The following is a 20,152-nucleotide window of genomic DNA, read 5'->3' on the forward strand; positions in this document are numbered from 1 at the left end:
GTGATGAAAATATCTAAAATGTTTTGACAAAGAATGTTCCTTGAAGCCTTTTTTGATATTATATATGTGTTCACGAAACCTGTCTCGCAATCTTCTAGTCGTCCGGCCGATATACTGTTTCTTTTATCATTTCTGGATTATATTCCATATTGCAATTCTGGTTGAGACCCCCCTATAACTAAAGGGTTTCTGCTTCTGGTAAGCCTCCATTTAGTTATTTGATGGTGGTGCACGTGTTGGTGAATACCTGAAGGAATACTACCCACGATATCAACACTACATTTACAGCATTGAAATACAGCGTTATTACTGGATGCGGAACTTTATTTCCATATGCACTTTACTGTGTGTTTGCATGGATAACATGTCACTAGTTTTTGATTTTTACTGATCTAATTACTTTTCATAGGTATGAGTGTCTTCATAGTGTATGTGTATGACTAGTGAAGTTTATACGTTATCATTTATTTATTTATTTGTTTTCACTGATTTGATTGCTTTTTATAGATGTGAGGGCCTTCATAGTGCACATGCATGTTTGGTGAAGTTTACTGCTTTACAAAGCACAATATTTTGTATAAAATCAAGCACCTAGGCATGCAAACTGCTTCTACAAACATTTGTGAAAGAATGGGTAGCTCTCAGGAGTTCAGTGAATTCAAGCGTGGTACCGTGATAGGTTGTCACCGCGCAATGAGTCCACCCGTGACATTTCCTTGCTACTAAATATTCCACGGTCAACTGTTAGTGGTATTATAATGAAGTGGAAGCAACTGGTAACCACAGGAACTCAGCCACAAAGTGGTAAGCCGCGTAAAATGATAGAGTGGGGTCAGCACATGCTGAAGCGCACAGTGCGCAGATGTCGTAAACTGTCTGCAGAGTCAAAAGCTAAAAACCTTCAAACTTCATATGGCCTTCAGATTAGCACAACAACAATGTGTAGAGAGCTTTATGGAATGGGTTTCCATGGCCGAGCAGCTGCACCCAAGCCTTACATCACCAAGTGCAATGCAAGTCCAGTGGTGTAAAGCACGCGGCCACTGGACTCTAGAGCAGTGGAGACGTGTTTTCTGGAGTGACGAATCACGCTTCTCTGTTTGACAATCCAATGGATGTGTCTGGGTTTGGCAGTTGTCAGGAGCACAGTACTTGCCTGACTGCATTGTGCCAAGTGTAATGTTTGGTGGAGGGGGGATTATGGTGTGGGGTTGTTTTTCAGGGGTTGGGCTTGGTCCCTTAGTTCCAGTGAAGGGAACTCTTAAGGTGTCAGCATACCAAGACATTTTGGACAATTTCTTGCTCCCAACTTTGTGGGAACAGTTTGGAGATAGTCCCTTCTTGTTCCAACATGACTGCGCACCAGTGCACAAAGCAAGGTACATATGGACAAGGATGAGTGAGTTTGGGGCGGAGGAACTTGACTGGCCTGCACCCAATAGAACACCTTTGGGGTGAATGAGAGTGGAGACTTCGAACCAGGCCTTCTCGTACGACATCAGTGCCTTCTGGAAGAATGGTCAAACATTCCCATAGACACACTCCTAAACCTTGTGGACAGCCTTTCCAGAAGAGTTGAAGCTGTTATAGCTGCAAAAGGATTGGCCAACTCAATATTGAACCCTGCGGACTAAGACTGGGATGCCATTAAAGTTCATGTGCGTGTACAGGCCGGTGGGTCCCCTGCCAGAACTCCTAGCTCCTCCTCTTCTTGGTGTGCCACCATAGGAAGCCGCTTTCTATCATGGCACACCTGCATGCTCGGTCCTCAGCCACAATGTCCTTGTCCATTGACACAGATAGCGAGGCTTGGCCCTGCCCTCCACTCCCTTGTTACGCTTGAATGATAGCAGCGGGAGCCAATGGCTCCTACTGCTTTCAGCAAAGCCTTTGAGAGTGGGGAGAAGATAAAAGGGCTGCTGTAGATGGGCACTGCACTGAATCAAGTTAGGACTTAGGGAAGCATTGGGGGGTGTTGAAAGGGTGACTTTAACCTAAACATTTTTACCTTAATGCAAGGAATGCATTAAATTAAAAAAAGTTTATGCTTTACAACCACTTTAACCTCCCTGGAGGTATTCCCGAGTGTAACTCGGGGTAAAGTTTCAGTACCACGAGTGGTAACCCCGAGCTACACTTGGGAATACCCTGCAGCGCTGCTCTGGGATCTGTTCTTCACTCACCTTGACCTGCGCTCCCGTGATGTCCCTCCTGCAGTGTCCCCGGCTATGTCCTCCGGCGGATGCCGGCATCAGTCTTCTGGGTTCCGCTCCTTGCGACGTCGGGACATATGGGGACGGAACTGGTGGGAAACTTGAAAGTTGCAAAAGTGATATTCACTAAATTCACTAAAAGCACATAGTAAAACATTACTGTATCAAACCATTTCACATACATTTTGTACCGAGTGCTTTGTCCTGTGCCCTGCCTGCATTTTTACTGTTCTTTCTGCCTTGAAACTGAGAAATGTCCATGGCGTCCAAAAAGCGTCCCTTTAGGTCAAAAGCAGTTTTAGACTAGCTAGAGAACAGCGATAGTAAATTAGAACTACTTGCAGAATTGAGTGATAATGATTTGTGGGGGAAATTCGTCCTCAGACACTGAAAACGATTTTGCGACTTTGCTTAGTGATGTGCGAACTTGGCGCTATATTTCAAATTTCAGTGTTTTTGGTTTGATTATATTATTTCATTAAATTTATTATTATTATATTATTATTTTTTATGATTATTTATTCAATTATAATTTATGATTTCGTGTTTCAAATTTTAACATACCCGGGATGTTTAATAGACTCTTGTTCAGACAGATTTCAGTGAGTTATTCCTAAAAATTACAGGCCTACAATAAACAAACTACATATTTCCATGCAAAAAAAGTACCGCTTTGAGCACAGAAATATAGACATAATCAGACCGCTAGGGAGGTTAAAGGAGAAATGTGTAGGCAGGTGCAGTCTGTACTCCCCACTGCAGGTGGTACATGACCAAAGCAGCAATGCAGAGGGGAAGAAAATTGTGAGGAACTTGGCTCCTCTATGACTTCTTGCAGTCACAGCTAGACAGCTGTCCGATTGGACGCTGGCACCCCATGTGACTCCAATGGCCATCTTGAGTCAGGCAAAGTCTATTTTAGAGTCTGGCTTCCGGGTTTGGCAGTGCCTAGCAAAGGGACAGGATCCCTGTCTGACAGGTACAGTACCTAAGGGTAGCCTTCCCTTTGGGTTTGGACTGGCCAGGCCACATTCCACTCCTTGTTACAGACACTTTTGACATCTTTAAGTCTTCAGACCACTGTCACTGTTTGTAAGTGGCTCCAGATGGGAGTGCCTACCCTCCCGTGCCTGAATAATTTGTGTTTGAACCTTTTCAACAATATAACTTTATTGCCTTATTTGGACTCTGCATGTTACTACCCAACACATCACACTGTGTGCTGAGAGCCTGAGCCACCTGCTGGGCACCAGGGTGAATCCTGACATTATTGTTGGGATCCTTTCAGAACCTGGAGCGGTTCTGTGACATCAGCTGACAGCAGGCTTTATCCCGCTGTTGGCTGATTCTGGGTCATAGGTGTGCAGAATGAAGTGCACTTCTGTGATCCAGAAGAGAAACATGGCCAAAAAAAACTTTGGTTTTACTTCTTTTTCAAAAGATCACCATTACAGCCCCTTTATAAATCAATGATTCCATGGTCTCCATAAGAATATGTTTCTTCTATGGCCTGAGTAAGCACCTCGGTCAGGAAGAAACAGTCTACTATAATGCAGGGGCTCTGAGGGCCACACAGTATGTAATCAAAGGCTGCATAAAGCCCCCAAGCTGCAGGTTGTGCACCAGGATAATAGATTATACTTTAATCAGTCTAGGCCAGGAGGTGCTTGGTGGGTGTCAATACAGTTTTTTGTATTGATATAGTATCATAGTATATTAGTAATATAGTATGTTGACAAATGTTTGTTTGGAGTATCAGTCAGGTCCTGGTGACAGACGTATGGTATTTATTGTCAGAGTTATAATTATTACTGGGACAAATTGAAAATAACTCTGAAGAGTTATAGAACTGAGCTAAGATCCAAGAATCTTCTTCCTGCTTTAGGAATGTGACAAATAAATGAATCAGAGTTTATTGCTGAAATGACATCTTGTTCCATACCTGTAGTCCAGATCTCTTACTACACAAAAATACCAATTTTCTTAATATTTTTTTAGAAGTGTAATTTAATTTTGCTCACTAAATGATTCAGTTGAAATTGTCTTACACTTGGCTTAAAAAATCTACTCTTCTGTTTTTTCTTTATTTAGAGGGTTAATTTTTGACAAAATGTATTTATATTTATGGTAGTTTTATTTTTTGTAGTGTTCTTTGTATTTGTTTCCCCCTTTTGTGTGTATGTTTATTATCCTGTAGCTTAAGGAAAAAGACATTATTAAAAAAAAAAAAAAAAAAAACTTTTTATAATTTTTATTTTTTAAATTTTTTAATTCAGTTATAGGAAGAAGGGAGGAGGGGGGAAGAGCAACATTAAAAAAGGGTGAAGGTTTACTTAAAAAAACACCTTAATTTTACATTCTCTATTGACTTTAATGCAGTTTGACAACATGGTGAATTTTTAACCAGACTCTCCCAATTCTAACTGAAAACGGAGGTAATCAAAACTCTTATTTTACTAATGGACTTTGAACCCTAATTTTTCAGAATGCAATTGCCAGCAAAATTAGTAAAAATGTAAATACAAGTTTTTCAACAAAAGCATACATTTGGTGATGGATTTCGCAAACAAAGTGATGGCACGGTAAAAACTGCTTCTAAAAATGTGTTCAGCTACTTCTCCCATACACAAGGATACCATATACAGTAAGTATGCTGGCAGGGCCCAGAGACAAGGAAGTGCTGTCAATGGCTGAAAACCGCCATGTCAGTTTTTTTGCAATACTTTGCTTTTAATATGGCTCAGAAGAGGCAGGGCCCCATTGTGGTGATGTTTCAGTTCTGCAAATTACTGTATATCTTTTAGGTTTTGTAGTCTACTAGAAAATAATTATAAATCGGGACAGTAATCATTAATTTGGTAGCAAATCTGTATACATATATTTTTATTTCTTAAGTATTTATAGAGAATAAATAGAGAAAATTAGAAAAAAATTAAATTTTTCTGTAATTTTACCAATGTAACATTAACATTAGGTTTCCGGCGAAGCAGGTAAATAAAAGCCAGCACATCCTCTAGTAAAACACAACATAGTACACAGTTTAATCACTCCCTAACACACAGTTAACCCTTTGATCAAACAGATGTTAACCCCTTCTTGCCTAGCGTCATTAGTACAGAGTCAGTGCTTTTTATTGGGATTAGTGTCACTGGAGATGTCAGTGGCAGTTAGTCGGTTCCGATCCAGTGTTAATATCGCAGTCCTGCTATAAGTCACTGATTGCCGCAATGACTAGTATAAAGAAAAAACAAAATTCCAGTATATATACCACCATTTGTAGACGCTATGATTTTCACGCAAACCTATTAATTTACACTTATTTGGATTTTATTTTTTTAACCAAAGACGTAGTGAAATACATTTTGGCCTAAATTTATGAAGACATTTTATTGTTCAGATTTTTTTATTGGATATGTTTTATAGCAAAAAGTACAACTTTTTTTTAAATTTTAATTTTCAGTCTTTTTTCATTTACTCTATAGCGCAAAAAATGATCAAACACCACCAAGAGAAAGCTCCATTTGCGTGAAAAAAATGATATAAATCTAATTTGTGAACAGTGTTGCATGACAGCGCAATTGACAGTTAAAAAAGCGCAGTGCCATATAGCAAAAAATGGCCTAGTCATGAACTGTGGTAAATCTTCCGAAGGGCAAGTTACAAGTAAAATAAAATCTGATTTAAAAAAAGAAGTGTCTGAGATAAACATATCAGTCAATACTTATGGAAATCAGTTTAGGACTGCTGATTGAAAGGGCTAAAAAGATATATTCTAACCACATAATCAGAGCACAATAGTTATAAGACAAAACTCTAATGAATGAACATTATTAAAGAATGATTGATTCTTAAGGAACCCAAGTCCACAATGTCATGAAGTCTTGACTAAAACTGATGACTGTAAAATCATGAGACTTGACAAAATAATTAGTATAGCAAAATTAAAATAGCAACATGAATCCAGCAACATACAATAACCCTCAGAGACTCAAACTGGCATTCATCATAATATTTAAATTGCTGCTTTAACTCACGTGTGCTCAATAAAAGTTAAATATAATTAGGAATTGCACTGACCTGTGTTTTAAAATTATATCCCTTCCAAGAATGATGGCACCTAAGCAATAAAATATGAAATAAAATGCCAGCCTTTGTAATTATTCAGTGGTGATTCTGGCACTCAGCCTTGTGGAATGTATTGTGAACATACACAGCAGAGGTAGGTCATTGCTCAGTATGGAGTATAAAACAGTAGATGGTCAGTGACATAGTACATCTGACCTTTGAGGACTACACTGAGAGCAACATCAGTCACTGGAGGAAACTTGGATTTCAAAGTCAACATGGCAGCTGTACGTACCCTGGGGAAAGCTGGATTACTGGCTCTTGTTATAATCACAACTCTGAGTCTTCAAGAAGCAGGTGAGATATTGTGGTTTATATATTAAGTCAGCACAAAGAAAAAAGAGGAAAAATGCATCAACTAATCAGACATAACAGCCAACATTTTAAAATATTCTTAAGAGACCTGCTCTACCTGAGTTGGTGAAATAATAATAAAGTTTTAGTGTATTATGTAGCATAAATAAGGGGTTTTTGGTCCAGTTGGTCAAACATGGGTGAGCAGAGACACCTCTAGGGACAAATCATTTATTATATGATTGATATTGTTGGTGCACACATTTTGATGCCTGATTTGTAGCACAACATTTTTGGTGTATTGTATGTTACAATGAATAGACTGTTGGCAAAAAAATACAAAGTGCTCCATTGAGTCCACCCTTTATTGTTTTTGTTGTTTGATTTTTGTAAAATTTTTTGTCAGACCTATGCTTACCACAGGCATGTTTAAAGTCACTTACTGTTAACTGACTTACCACCTTAGCTGGATGTCTGTTCCAAGCATCAACTATTCTTTTAGAAAAAAAAATACTTTTTAAGGTTAGTTTTAAACTTTCTTCCTGCTAGTTTCAGGTCATGTCCCTGTGTTCTAGATCTTAGCTTGCTATTAAAAATATTCACCCTTAAGCCTTTAAAGAACACATCGGTGCAAAAAAAATGCTGTCAATATGTAACGTATATTTAATTTGGCACAACATTGTTTGTGAAGAAAGCTGTTGCTATTGATGTTAGGGTGGCTATTGCACACTTATGTTTAGGGATTATAGGTTAGAGCTAGGGGTCGGGGTTAGGTGGTTTAGGAGTTAGGTTAAAGGTTGGACTATGGGATAGGGGGTAAGGTTTGTAATTCAAAATTAGGGGTACAGTAAAGGTTTGGGTTTATGCTGGCTGGGGTTTGTGTGAGGTATAGGGTTAGGATTTAGGTATTGTTTCAAGGTATGGTACTAGTGGTAAAGGGAAATATTGTGTTGGAGTTCAAGCTAAGAGTACATATCTTGATTTGAAGTTTGTGAATGTAAAGGGACAGTTCGCAGCTATTGCCAGAAGACACCCTTTAAATTTTAGAAAAGTGAACTGTTACTCTGTTACTCATGTGCATATCGTACAATATGTTCACGCTGTAGCTTTTGTTATATAATACTCTACACAAAATAGAAAAATGTCTCCTTGACATACAATGGATTATGTAAGGCATACATTTGTTTGGTCAATTCCAACATAATTTTAGAACACATAAGCAGAGGGATTACGAAGATTTTATTTATGAATCTTTCATCTATCAACGCCACCTTACAAATGTTTGCAGAACGTTGATGTGTTTTTCTGGTTTGCATTAGTAAGTCCAGGATTCATATTATTACAGAAATATTACAGCTTAGTAATAAAATGAAAAAAAAAATCTCAAATACTTAACAATAGTGCTGAAGCAGATTCAATAATCATCACCTATGTGCTATTAATATATGAACTGGGTGTACCAATACAAGCACTAAAACAGCTTAATCATACATGTTATGACAAAATGAACTTGTCCTTAATTAGATCAACACATTAGATAACATTAGGTAAAGTAGCTTAACCATGAATGTTATGACTGAAGTTTCTTTATAGGTTTAAAACTAGATGAACTAATTACGTACAATGTATTTACATCATTTGTGTCAAAATTTGTTTTTACCAAAATTAAAAGACAATTGGATTAGAACATTAGATAACATTAGACCAAGTAACAGAGGGCCCCAGGAGCCCCCAAAACCTGAAGTGGGTCTTGAAGTTCTGATTTTCGCTAAGGCAGAGATAAAGTACACCTGGTCCCCAAAAATACCACAATTCACAAATCATGGGCAAGGTTTCCACCTCAGTTTTACAAGTCAAAAAGGACTGCAAATAAGAGAAAGGGTGGCAAGGTTGCCACTACTTAGTCTTAGATAATGTTGACATTTTTGTACCACAATCAAAGCAGGTTCAGGTATTCAACAAATACTTAATAGCTAAACTTACCCAAAGAGAAAGCAAATAAAAGTTGCTTATAGTGTTTGCTATCTCATATTAGTGCTGGTCCACCTAAGGTTTGCTAAACATATTAGCTTTAAAGTGATATTAAAGCTTTGTTTTTTAAACTAAAAACATGTTATATTTACTTGCCCTATGTAATGGTTTTGCGTAGAGCAGCCCCGATCCTCCTCCTCTACAACCAGAAGCAGTCTGTACTCACAAGGCCCTGGCTATAGGTCACCTTCCTTGGTAATACCAGACAGGATCTCTAGACATCACCCTTTCAGTCAGCTCTAAGAAGCTTCCTGGGTTTCAGCATTCTGACCATCGGGTCACCCACCTGAAGACTCCTAGAAGCATGAGCCAGGGGAGGCAGCCACCTCCCTGGCTGGAACTCCTTTCTCAGAAAAAGAAGAAGAGGTAGAAGAACCAGATCCCATATGCTTACTGAATATAAATACTAGTACCCAGCATGCACCCATGGGCACCAATCCCTGTAAACTAGACTATATACGTCCTAGCAACCTACCTAGCAGGGTGCTACACATATAAAGGGATGTTGTTTATCTTTGTGATGCCAAGACTGTAAGATAAAACTATTTTAACGGTCTTCATGTAAAGGATACATTAAAAGTAATATATATGGATGCTTCCCTAGAGAAGAGAACATCCTTCCCTAGAGAAGATACTGTTTCAGGCTCCTTCCAGTGCAGGCCATGTTTCTGAAGATCTAAGCAAATCATCAAGTCTCTTCTGGAAGTAAAGATCTGCTAATCAAAACTCAGATCCCCTTCATAGAGATCACATGGTTAAATGCGTAGCCCGAAGGTACATTTTTTGTGGCCAGCACTGAAACACTTAGTCAGGCTTTATGAAGAGACACTGTCATCTTGCCTATGAATAATAATAATATTAATATTAATAATAATAATAATATTATTATTATTATTATTAATAATAAAAACGTGATTGACCAAGCATGCAAAGGTATGATATTGTTTGATTTTTTTTCTTATTTCCACAATTTGCACAATTGTTTCTTCAGCATGCACTGTTTCTTTATTTTGTTAATTTATCAATACTCCATTCATTTACTTTGTACTTTCCCATTTTCTTTTTCTTACAGAGGCCCAGATTACTAATAACAATAATTCTACTACTACAGGTATGTATTCATATTTTTTTACAAATATGATTTACACAAAATGTTGCTAAATGCAGAGCACATTGATGTGGCTTCTTACTTTGCAAGTGCTTCACTCCGTGTCACACGCTTAACATACAGTATTAAAGAAAGAGAATAAAAACTGTCCTTGTTTCTGTTTTACACAGAACAACTGTCCTTGTTGTCCATAGCAATACTTGTAGATTGTAAAGCAGAACAGTTCCTTCAGAGCACATGCGCCGGCTGTAGACCCCCCCCCCCGAATTATCTCCTAAACGGTGCATGTTTTGGAGATATTCACTTTATCTACAGGTACGCTTTATTATAAGCTTACCTGTAGGTAAAAATTAACAAAGTGGCTTTACTACCATTTGGGGTTGGGAAAAAACCCCAAAACATTTATACTCACGTAGATGGATGCAAAATGGATCTTATTAGTTAGACCTCATTCTGAAAGTTCCTTGGTATTGTTTTATTAATTTAATAAAAGTGTAATGTGATGTAGTAGAGAACTTGGCACTGCCACTCTTTTATGAGTTCAGTATGTAAATATTGGCAAACTGGTAAAGCGGTAGTAAACCACATCCAAAAAAAAAAAGACTCCTGCAAGGTAAAGGCATAATGTGTTAGTATGCATCGCAACTCCTAGATTGCAAGCTCCAAGGAGCAGGGCCCTCCTATCCCTCTTGTATTGAACTGTATTGTTGCTGTATTGTCTGCCTTTATATTGTAAAGCACTGAGTAAACTGTTGGCGCTATATTAATACTGTATAATAATAATAATGTCACTGCTGTAGAGGCTTCCATCTTCACCAAGTCTTCCTTCCAGGTATGTAAGCTCGAGCCATCTGGCTGGCTGAGCCACAATGACGTCATTCCTGGGAGTTTTGGGACATGCACAGTGCTCTGAAGGAATGGCAGCATACCGTTCCTTCAGAGCACATGCGCCGACTGTAGACCCCCCCCCCCCCCCCGATTATCTCCTAAACGTGCATGTTTTGGAGATATTCACTTTACCTACAGGTACGCTTTATTATAAGCTTACCTGTAGGTAAAAATTAACAAAGTGGCTTTACTACCATTTTAAGCAGCTCAGTTCTAGCAGAAATCCTGATCTTAAGCTGGCCATACACGGCTTGAATTTCAGTAATTTCCTGCTGAACTGGCTGAAAATCAAGGCTATTTCGGCACCATCTGGCTTGACAAAAGCCAACTGAAAAATAAAATGAGCTGGGTGAAAAAATTCTATCGGATGCAGTCACTGTTTAGGTATTCAGACAGCTACAGGTACTGCGACTGTCTCAATACAATCATTGGCACTGGAGATTCCTTCATCCACACCATTTAATGTAGATAGGGTAATCAACTGCTTTCTCTAGTTCAGCCCTCTCAATATCTAATCTAGATGGTTCAGCAGGGACCAGACAAATTTTGATCTGTGTGTGGCTATCCTTGCTCGACAGAACTCAAACATGCGATCAACTCCTTTCAAAGACATATGATGGGAAGCTGTTGTTGTTTAGCAGGTGCAGCCAATCAGCCACTGATCAGTGTATTCTAACAGTGATTGATCAGTGTATTCTGAGAGTGATTGATCAGTGTATTCTGACAGTGATTGATAAGTGTATCTGTAGCTAAACAGACCCAGGAGGCTTTTCTAAGACTATATATGCCTCGCACTTAGATACCTGAGAAGGTGTATGATTTTAATAATCATATAATCACTGTATAAACTGAAATGTCTGCTTCTGCTTAACTGCTAAATAAAAATGAAAAATCTGTAAATAAACGTCTTGTTGCACATTTCTCCTAGGAGGTACACCCAGGTGGGCTGTTGCTGTCATTGTAATGTTGGCCATAATCTTGGCCTTGTATTTACTCAGCTGCTGCTTGGTGGTAAGTTGTAATACCTAATGTGTATATCAGAACAAAATAATGAAAAAAAACCCACATAGCACATCTCTGCAATACATACACATTTCTCCATGTTTTATCCCTTTAAAGACCCTCCAATTACTGAATAATGCCTGTTTATTTGCCAGAAATGCACCCAGCTGACAACACACAACATATTATGGACTGAAATCTCAAGAAATTGTGTCAGCCCTGCCCAGTTTTCTTTTGCTAAAATACTGAATCAGTCCTCCTTTTTTCATTTATACAACATAGAGCTGATATGATCTGTAGTCCAAGATAAGAAATAGGAGGACTAATTAGACTCCTTGAGATAACATAGGAAGTGTGTCTGGGCCATGAAATAGTAAAGGGGAGGGGGTCAGGGGCAATTAAGTGTGCACACTCTCTTGCCCTACATTGGATCGCTTTGATAAAATAACATTTGAACAGAAATACTGCTTTCAAAAAGTAAATCTAACTCCAGACAGATATAAATTATTGCAGCTAGTATTCATATGCTTAAATATATTTCTTAATGCAAGCAGTGACTTGAAATTAGTATCTACTTCTTGCAGTTCCTGTAGAACAGAGCTCAAAAGGAAGAGTGAGAAAGAGCACAAGCCAATAAGATGGGTTGCAGTGCTAGAGGCATGCCGATAGGTGGAAAGAGCAGAGTAAAAGGAGCTTATGTGTGCTGCTTCTCTTTTCACTGTCCAGTCTAAGAGTAGGAGATTGAGAGAAACCTGTAAGTCTGAAGTCACATATAATGCGGTGACAAGAGTTTTCCTGTATTGTAAAATGCCTGTTACCACAAGGACACACAGAAAACAACTGTTTCTTGTGTGTCCCTTTCACACTGCAACGCTGCCTGGAGCTATGCTGTAGCATGGGTCGATAAAATACAGACATGCTTCATTTCATCAGAGCGCACTGTACCAAATCACAAGGAACTATACAGCAGCATATAGCCCTGCTGATTAGTGCCTTAATGAAGGGTACATTCTCTATATGTGTAAAATAAAGTTTGTACTGTACAAAACAAAAAAAAGAAGAAAGGGAGCCATGTGATGCGCTGAATTGTGCACCACACTGCCCCCTGCCACATCCGGGAACAGACAGCTTTCAGAGCAGTTAACCATGCCAGCAGTTGTCCAGTATAGTGTGAACCAACCCTAAGTGGAGGTGAACCCTCAGTGCAGAAAAAATTAGGTCCCTTTCCCTGCTAGGCTTAACAGTGCAATATGACACGCCTAGATAAACAGTAGTACAAACTATGTTGGCAGTTAAAACGTGTATTAGGCAGTTTGCCTTGGAGTTCAGCTTCAGTTGGTCCTTTTGTCCAAAATGTTTCCAGAGCTGAAAGTATATATTTCTGAATTGAGCATTGTTTAACAGAAGATAATCATAAGATAAAATAATGAAATAAAAAAACCCTTATCTATCTTAATGAATTCAGTCTGTTGTGTTATCTCATATTTATACTTGGTAGGAGTAATCATATGACCATAATTTGTTTTCTTATTTTTCAGCCTATAGTTATGTGTCTATGCAAGAAAAGTGGTGACAGTTGCCAGAGTGGATGCTCCTATGGAAAGTAAAGCTCAAGAACTTTGATTTGTGATGGCAAGATATCTCATACCAGACGTATTCCATCGTTATGCCAGAACAGACCTAATATATCTGCAACTATATCATATATATGTCCTTTCTTTGCAATGCTGAATGCTGAAATATGAATATAATGGATTTAGTAGACTAATGACAAGTTATTTATGAGTCTGCATGAATCGTGAACCACCAATATATAAATAAACAACTAAATAATAGTTCTATAGTGATTTTTTTCATTATTCTCTGTTTTCATTTATTTCTTTATTAGAGGTAAAAGATATTAGGCAGGAAACTTTTTTGGACTTTAAATAGTAAGAAAAAAGCAGGATTTGGCAGCAATAAGAAAAATAAAGAGTATTATGGGTTATTGTATATTCTATTTAGTTTTGCATTGCCCTAGTAAAAAAGCTCAGAACATTTTACAAATTTAAAAAAATGGTTCCTAAAGTATAATTCAGCCATTATTTACTGGTACATAAGCGATTGGGGTTGAGTTACTAAAACTGGTGCAGCTGTGCATGGTAGCCATTCAGCCTCAACTTATTCACTTAAGCTTTGGCAATTAAATCTGAAAACTTATCGGTTACTATGCAAAGCTACACCAAATTTTGCACTCCCCAGTTTTAGTAAAACAACCCCATTGTGTTATATATATTTTTCTACTTTACAAATATAAGGGGTAATCTATCTTTTACTGCAATTCACGTACTGTGATGGTGCTGTGCCATGTCACAGTGCGAGAACATTGAGATGTTACACAGGGTTCTCATTCATCCAGGTTAAAGGGCCCCAGGATGTCAGTTCTGAGTGGAGAAAACAAGTTTTGCAGTTTTCTCCAGGACTGGTAACTCTTGGATTGGGCTCTGGAGTCCAGCAGCTTTGTAAAGAATTGGGAGGGATGAAGTCTGTAACCCTAGATCCAGGTTTTGTGAACAACTGGCAAACTGATTTTGCAGGTGTGGGCAGGTTTTATTACAGACATGACTTGGGTTCAGGCCTCATCCTGGTTGACAAAGAAGGTCTCAGGAGTCAGGAGGGACTCCCTTTAGGAAACAGGTGTGAGCCAGTATCACTGTGTGCTGCTAGGTGTGTGCATTGAGTTTGTGAGAGAAGATTGCCTGGAGGAGACAGAAAGGGGCCTAACGGTGAAGGCCAGATCAGGAGGGCTGCAAGTATAGGCTAGGAGACTGACGTGCATTAGATTTTGTGTCTGAAAAATGTTGGAAACCCCCTGCAACCATGTGAGTCTCCTTGAAGACAGAACGAGCCCAGAGATGGGTAACAAAAATGGTGAAAGGTCTGGGGAATAAAACATATCAGGGGAGACTTCAGGAACTTAATATATAGAGTCTGAAGGAACGAAGGGAAAGGGAAAGGGGAGACATGATTGAAACCTTAATGTACATCAAGGGGGTGAATAAGGCTCAGGAGGGCAGCATTTTCAAGATTAATCCAAAATCAAAAACAAGAGGAAATTACCTCAAACCAACTGGAGGAAAGTTTCAAACTAATCTTACAAAGTATTTTTTACTGAAAGGGTAGTTGATGCTTGGAATAAACATCCAGCAGAGGTAGTGAGCCAGTCAACAGTAAAAAACAAACAAAAAAAAGTTCAAGATTCAATGTACCACTTTTTTCTTCCATCATTTTTCTATGTTTCTTTACTCTTAATAAATGTGGGCAAGAAAAGCAGTAAAAAAAAGACCTAAGCAAGTGGTTTTATCCTTATTGTGCTACCATTTGTAGCTGGATCTCACAGTAAGGGTGACTTTACTTTCCCTTCCACAAGACTCCCTGTGAGTAGGTACTTAGACCCCCATACCTGAAACACACACACTCTCAATTATCTATTGACCTTCAGCATGTCATAACTGCCAGTGATACTTGGCTAAAGATTTCCCACTCCTCACTGACTGTATATTATATTAATGTAGGATGGGCACAGACCTCACCCTGGAGCTGCTATTTTTCAATTAGCAACCCATCCATATTCAGAAATTTTAAAGAAGAACTAAACTCACTAATTTTCTCAAAAAAAAGCTTAAAAATATTCACCGCGCTCTAATACCATCAAAAAATGCAGACAAAAAAGTGCAAAGTGCTTATAAAATAATACAGGGACGAAGCTATGAAATCCCTGTAGCGCAACGCGTTGGGGAGGGGCAGTGATGTCATCGCGCATCCTATCTACTATACGGCGAGTACTGAAGGTGTGTGGACACACACCCACCGCTATGTTTTAGCTGCAAGCTGCGGATTTTTGACAGATCTAAAAGCGCTATTGTATTACATGACATGTGAGTGCATTCTGGAAGCACATTAAAAGCTGTTTTTACCCCTGGGATAAGACACCATATTCTTTATTTCTCTTTTACATGAGACACACGAGGAGTATAAAGGCAGAGGATTGAGGAGTGGATCAGAGGAGGGAGTATCCCTCACAGCCCTGCAATCATACAGGTTTCCAACATTATTGCAAAGACCTGATCTACATACTGAAGGAGAGCAGATCCATCTTTGCTGGACACTTTTGGGACAGTACTGCTGTTTCTTTTTCAGCAGTTTTTTCATTTTTATTTTTATTTATTATTTTTTATTTTTATTTTTATTTTCTCAGTTATAGCATATATATTTTTTGTGGTTTACAGATGAAATCGTTGCATATTCATATAAGGATGGCACAAATAGTGATTTGACAATAAGGCATCATTGTTTCAATTGATTTAATTCTTATATCTATTTATCACTGTTATATTATTTTATAAGCACTTTGCACTTTTTTGTCTGCATTTTTTGATGGTATTAGAGCGCGGTAATTATTTAAATACTTTGTTTATAAATGCACATTATAGGAGAGTGGGCACATTAACCAGCGATCTAATACTCATATTACCTAAATTATACCTCAGTGGCTCACAAGTTTATTTATTTGCTTAAAAATATTCAGTATGTATAGCTGAAGAAAGAGGCCTACCACTTCCAGGTATGAAGGCATAAGCAAATGTCTCCCATTCCTCCTCACATTTCAGTGTTTGGTCCCCGAGGGTTCAATTGCACTGCTCAATAGCTATCATGTGGGGACTGGGGAAAGGTGTTGCTAAGTCCCATGTAATCTCTAACCCACTGTTGGTTTGGAACTTATGCAAACACCCTGCTAAAGTAGACTGTTAATGCTTACCTTTTCAGTAGATGGTATGTTAGCTTTTTCAGTAAAGATTGAAGTGCAACTATCAGAAGGCAACAATATCAGAGTCCAGGCACCAACATACTCAGTCTAAAGGGATAAAAAGTCCACCCTGTGCTTGTACTACTGTAAAACTCATCATGTAGTTGGAAAAAAATGACAAATAGAAGTAAAGCACACAGAGTACTGGGATGTATGGTAAGGTTGAACCATGGTACACTATATTGCCAAAAGTATTGGGACACCCCTCCAAATCATTGGATTCAGGTGTTCCAATCACCTCCATGGCCACAGCTGTATAAAATCAAGCACCTAGGCATGCAGACTGATTCTACAAACATTTGTGAAAGAATGGGTCGCTCTCCGGAGCTCAGTGAATTCAAGCTCATATAGTGTACCAAGAGTGTTTCAGAAAGGTACAATTAAGCCCAGTTAGGGTGAAGCACATGAGAGGGGTGTGGATATGGGTGAGGTCTATTAGCAGACAGACTTGAAATAAATATTTATTTTAAAAGTGATATCATTAGTTAGCAGCCATTTGCTATGCCAACATTATCTGACAGAGTGTTGGATAGCAGCAGTCAAATAGTTATAGATGCAAAAATAGTACTGCGCTAACAATTATTGATAATAGTAATATACTAAATAAATATAAATCCTCAAGCAATCAATAATAAATACATAAATAGTGTCAGTGTATATACCACTAAACATCTAATGTGAGTGAGGTCCACATATAAAAACCTCAACACAGGTAATATAGAATATGGGACCAATAATAAAAAGTGAAAAAAAAATATATATAGCATCAAAACAGTGCAAAACAACAGTCCATAAGGTGAAAAGCAGATAAAAAACTGTGACTCTTCTACTTTACTGTGCTTGTGTGGTATCCACCATCATCAGTCATGCACGCTCACCTCATAAATTTACCCAGATCACATACTGTAGATCAAAAACATGTATCCTGGTCACTGGGAGCTCAACATCACTGAGAACTATATAGCAGATGTCATACATAAGTGAAAAAGAGAGAGGGAATCCTCATTGTGCAGTAATTAAGAGTTAATTTTATTTAAAAAACATGAAAAATGCAAGAAATACACTCACAAGGGAAAATGGCTGCAAACACCCACAAACAGCATGGTATTTTTGGAAACTAAGATGACGGTGATCACGGCCGCAACTGGAAATTACATCATCAAGTTTCCGTCCGACGCATTGCGTCATGCATCGTGTGACTTCATCAGGGATCTCTCTCTTGTTCACTTATGTATGACATCTGCTATATGGTTCTTGGTGATGTTGAGCTCCCAGCGACCAGGGTACATTGAGGATTACTGCTGTTTTCACCCATGTGATGTGGGTCAATTTATGAGGTGAGCGTGCATGCCTGATGATGGTGGATACCACACAAGCACAGTAAAGGGGAAGAGTCCCAGTTTTATTCTGCTATTCACCCTATGGACTGTTGTTTTGCACTGTTTTGATGCTATATATATTTTTTTTTTCCCTGTTTATTATTGGTCAATATTACCTGTGTTGAGGTTTTTATATGTGGACCTCATTCACATTAGATGTTTAGTGGTATATACACTGACACTATTTATGTATTTATTATTGATTGCTTGAGGATTTATATTTATTTAGTATATTATTATCAATATTTGTTAGCTCAGTACTATTTTTGCATTTATAACTATTTGACTGCTGCTATCCAACACCTCTGTCAGATAATGTTGGTATAGTAAATGGCTGCTAACTAATGATATCCCTTTTAGAATAAATATTTATTTCAGGTCTGTCTGCTAACAGACCTCACCCATCACCCATATCCACACCCCTCTGATGTGTTTCATCCTAACTGGGCTTAATTGTACCTTTCTCAAAAACTCTAGCTACACTATATCCCTTTTTTACTTGAGTGATTCTAAATTTTTTCAATTTTTTTTAAATCTAACATGTCATACTTACAGTACCTGCTCTGTGCAATAGTTTCTCCTCCTCGTCTTGTGTCCCCTAGTAGCACTCCTGGCCCTTCCCCCCTGTCAGGTGCCCCATAGCAAGCTGCTTGCTATGAGGGGCACTCGTTCGTGTTCGCACCTGAGCTAACACATTGGCACACAGAGCATGGCTCAGCCCTGCCCTCCTTTCCTCACTGGCTGTGATTGACAACAACAGGAGCCAATGAGTCCTGCTGCTGCCTCTGTGTCCAATGAGGAGAGAGAGAGCCGAGAGAACCACTGCTCTTGTGCACATTGCTGGATTAAGATTGGGCCCAGGTAAGTATATGGGGGTCTGGGGTGGAGCTGCATGCAAACAGTTTTTCACCTTAATGCATGTAGTGCAATAAGGTAAAAAAACAGCCTATAGAACCACTTTAATAAATGTAATATATTTATTTAAACAATTGAGTACTGTCCGTGATACTTTTTTTATTTGCACTAACAATTTTCAGGACAAGCTTTCGGGGAATGTCCCATTCTTCAAGGTCTAAGCAGTACTACCTTGAAGAAGGGGACATTCCCTGAAAGCTTGTCCTCAAAATTGTATGTTAGTGCAAATAAAAAAAGTATCACGGACAGTACTCAATTGTTTCTGTCGCAAATGCACTAATACGGCTACAATCAACTCAAACATATTTATTTAACAAAGACTGAAAAAATATTTTCTTATTCTTACACCTGTAGCTCTGATTAGGTTACACCATTATTTAGTCTGAAAAAAAAAACAAATGTCAATCAAGTTCATCCTCTTAAGTGTTGGCCAAGAGAAAGCAAAACAAAACTTTGTGGTCCAAAGAACCCCTTTAAAAGGGCACTTCCATGATATTAGGGTATCCATTTATATCTTAATCTAAAATACACTGCTCAAGCAAATTAAAGGAACACTTTGAAAACACATCAGATGTCAATGGGGAAAAATATCATGCTGGATATCTATACTGATATGGACTGGATAATGTGTTGGCAACATAAGGATGCCCCATCGTTTGATGGAAATGAAAATTATCAACCTACAGAGGACTGAATTCAAAGCCACCCTCAAAGTGAAAAAATTATGCAGCAGGCTAGTCCATTTTGCTGAAATTTCATTGCAGCAACTCAAAATGGTACTCAGTAGTTTGTATGGCCCTACATGCTTGTATGCAAGTGTGACAACGCAGGGCATGCTCCTAATGAGACAATGGATGGTGTCCAGGGGTATTTCCTCCCAGATCTGGACCAGGGCATCACTGAGCTCCTGGACAGTCAGAAATGCAACCTGGGGTGTCGGATGGACTGAAACATCCCAGAGGTGTTCTATTTTGATTTAGGTCAGGCGAGTTTGCGGGCCTGTCACGTACCTGGATAGTGAGCCTGACGTGAAGAGGCAGGCCTCCCGTACAACTCCGGCTCAAGGGCTGCTGATGGTGAGACAGCAGTCGCAGGGGCATGGTGGGGTATGAGTGCTTGTGTCCAGTAACAGCTGATGAGTTGTAGGCAGGGAGCTGGGTTCTGATGTAGCCGTGCTGGATGGATGGATACTTGAGCGTAGCATGCTGAGGATGCAGGGTCAGATGAGCCAGGTTCGGTATCGGTCAGGCAGATCAGGCTTACAGCGGCAGGAGGAAGAGTAGTCAGGTCACAGGCGAGGTCAGCAATGGAAGATCAATCAGACAGGAGCAGAGACAGAAGATTAATCCAA

At 38.8% G+C, this 20,152-nt stretch overlaps 1 long non-coding RNA gene across 1 annotated transcript; it reads left to right on the plus strand.

Annotated features, from left to right (window-relative positions):
* Positions 1–6,470: 6,470 nt before the first annotated feature.
* Positions 6,471–13,496, plus strand: LOC149460325 (uncharacterized). The gene is made up of 4 exons (XR_016313090.1): positions 6,471–6,635; positions 9,736–9,774; positions 11,588–11,670; positions 13,200–13,496. It is a non-coding gene; the product is annotated as an uncharacterized LOC149460325 (long non-coding RNA).
* The last annotated feature ends 6,656 nt before the right edge of the window (positions 13,497–20,152 follow it).

This window comes from Staurois parvus, unplaced genomic scaffold (genome assembly GCF_062004578.1).
Source record: "Staurois parvus isolate SC_StPar_1 unplaced genomic scaffold, SC_StPar_1.0 ptg000232l, whole genome shotgun sequence".
Taxonomy (NCBI): Eukaryota; Metazoa; Chordata; class Amphibia; order Anura; family Ranidae; genus Staurois; species Staurois parvus.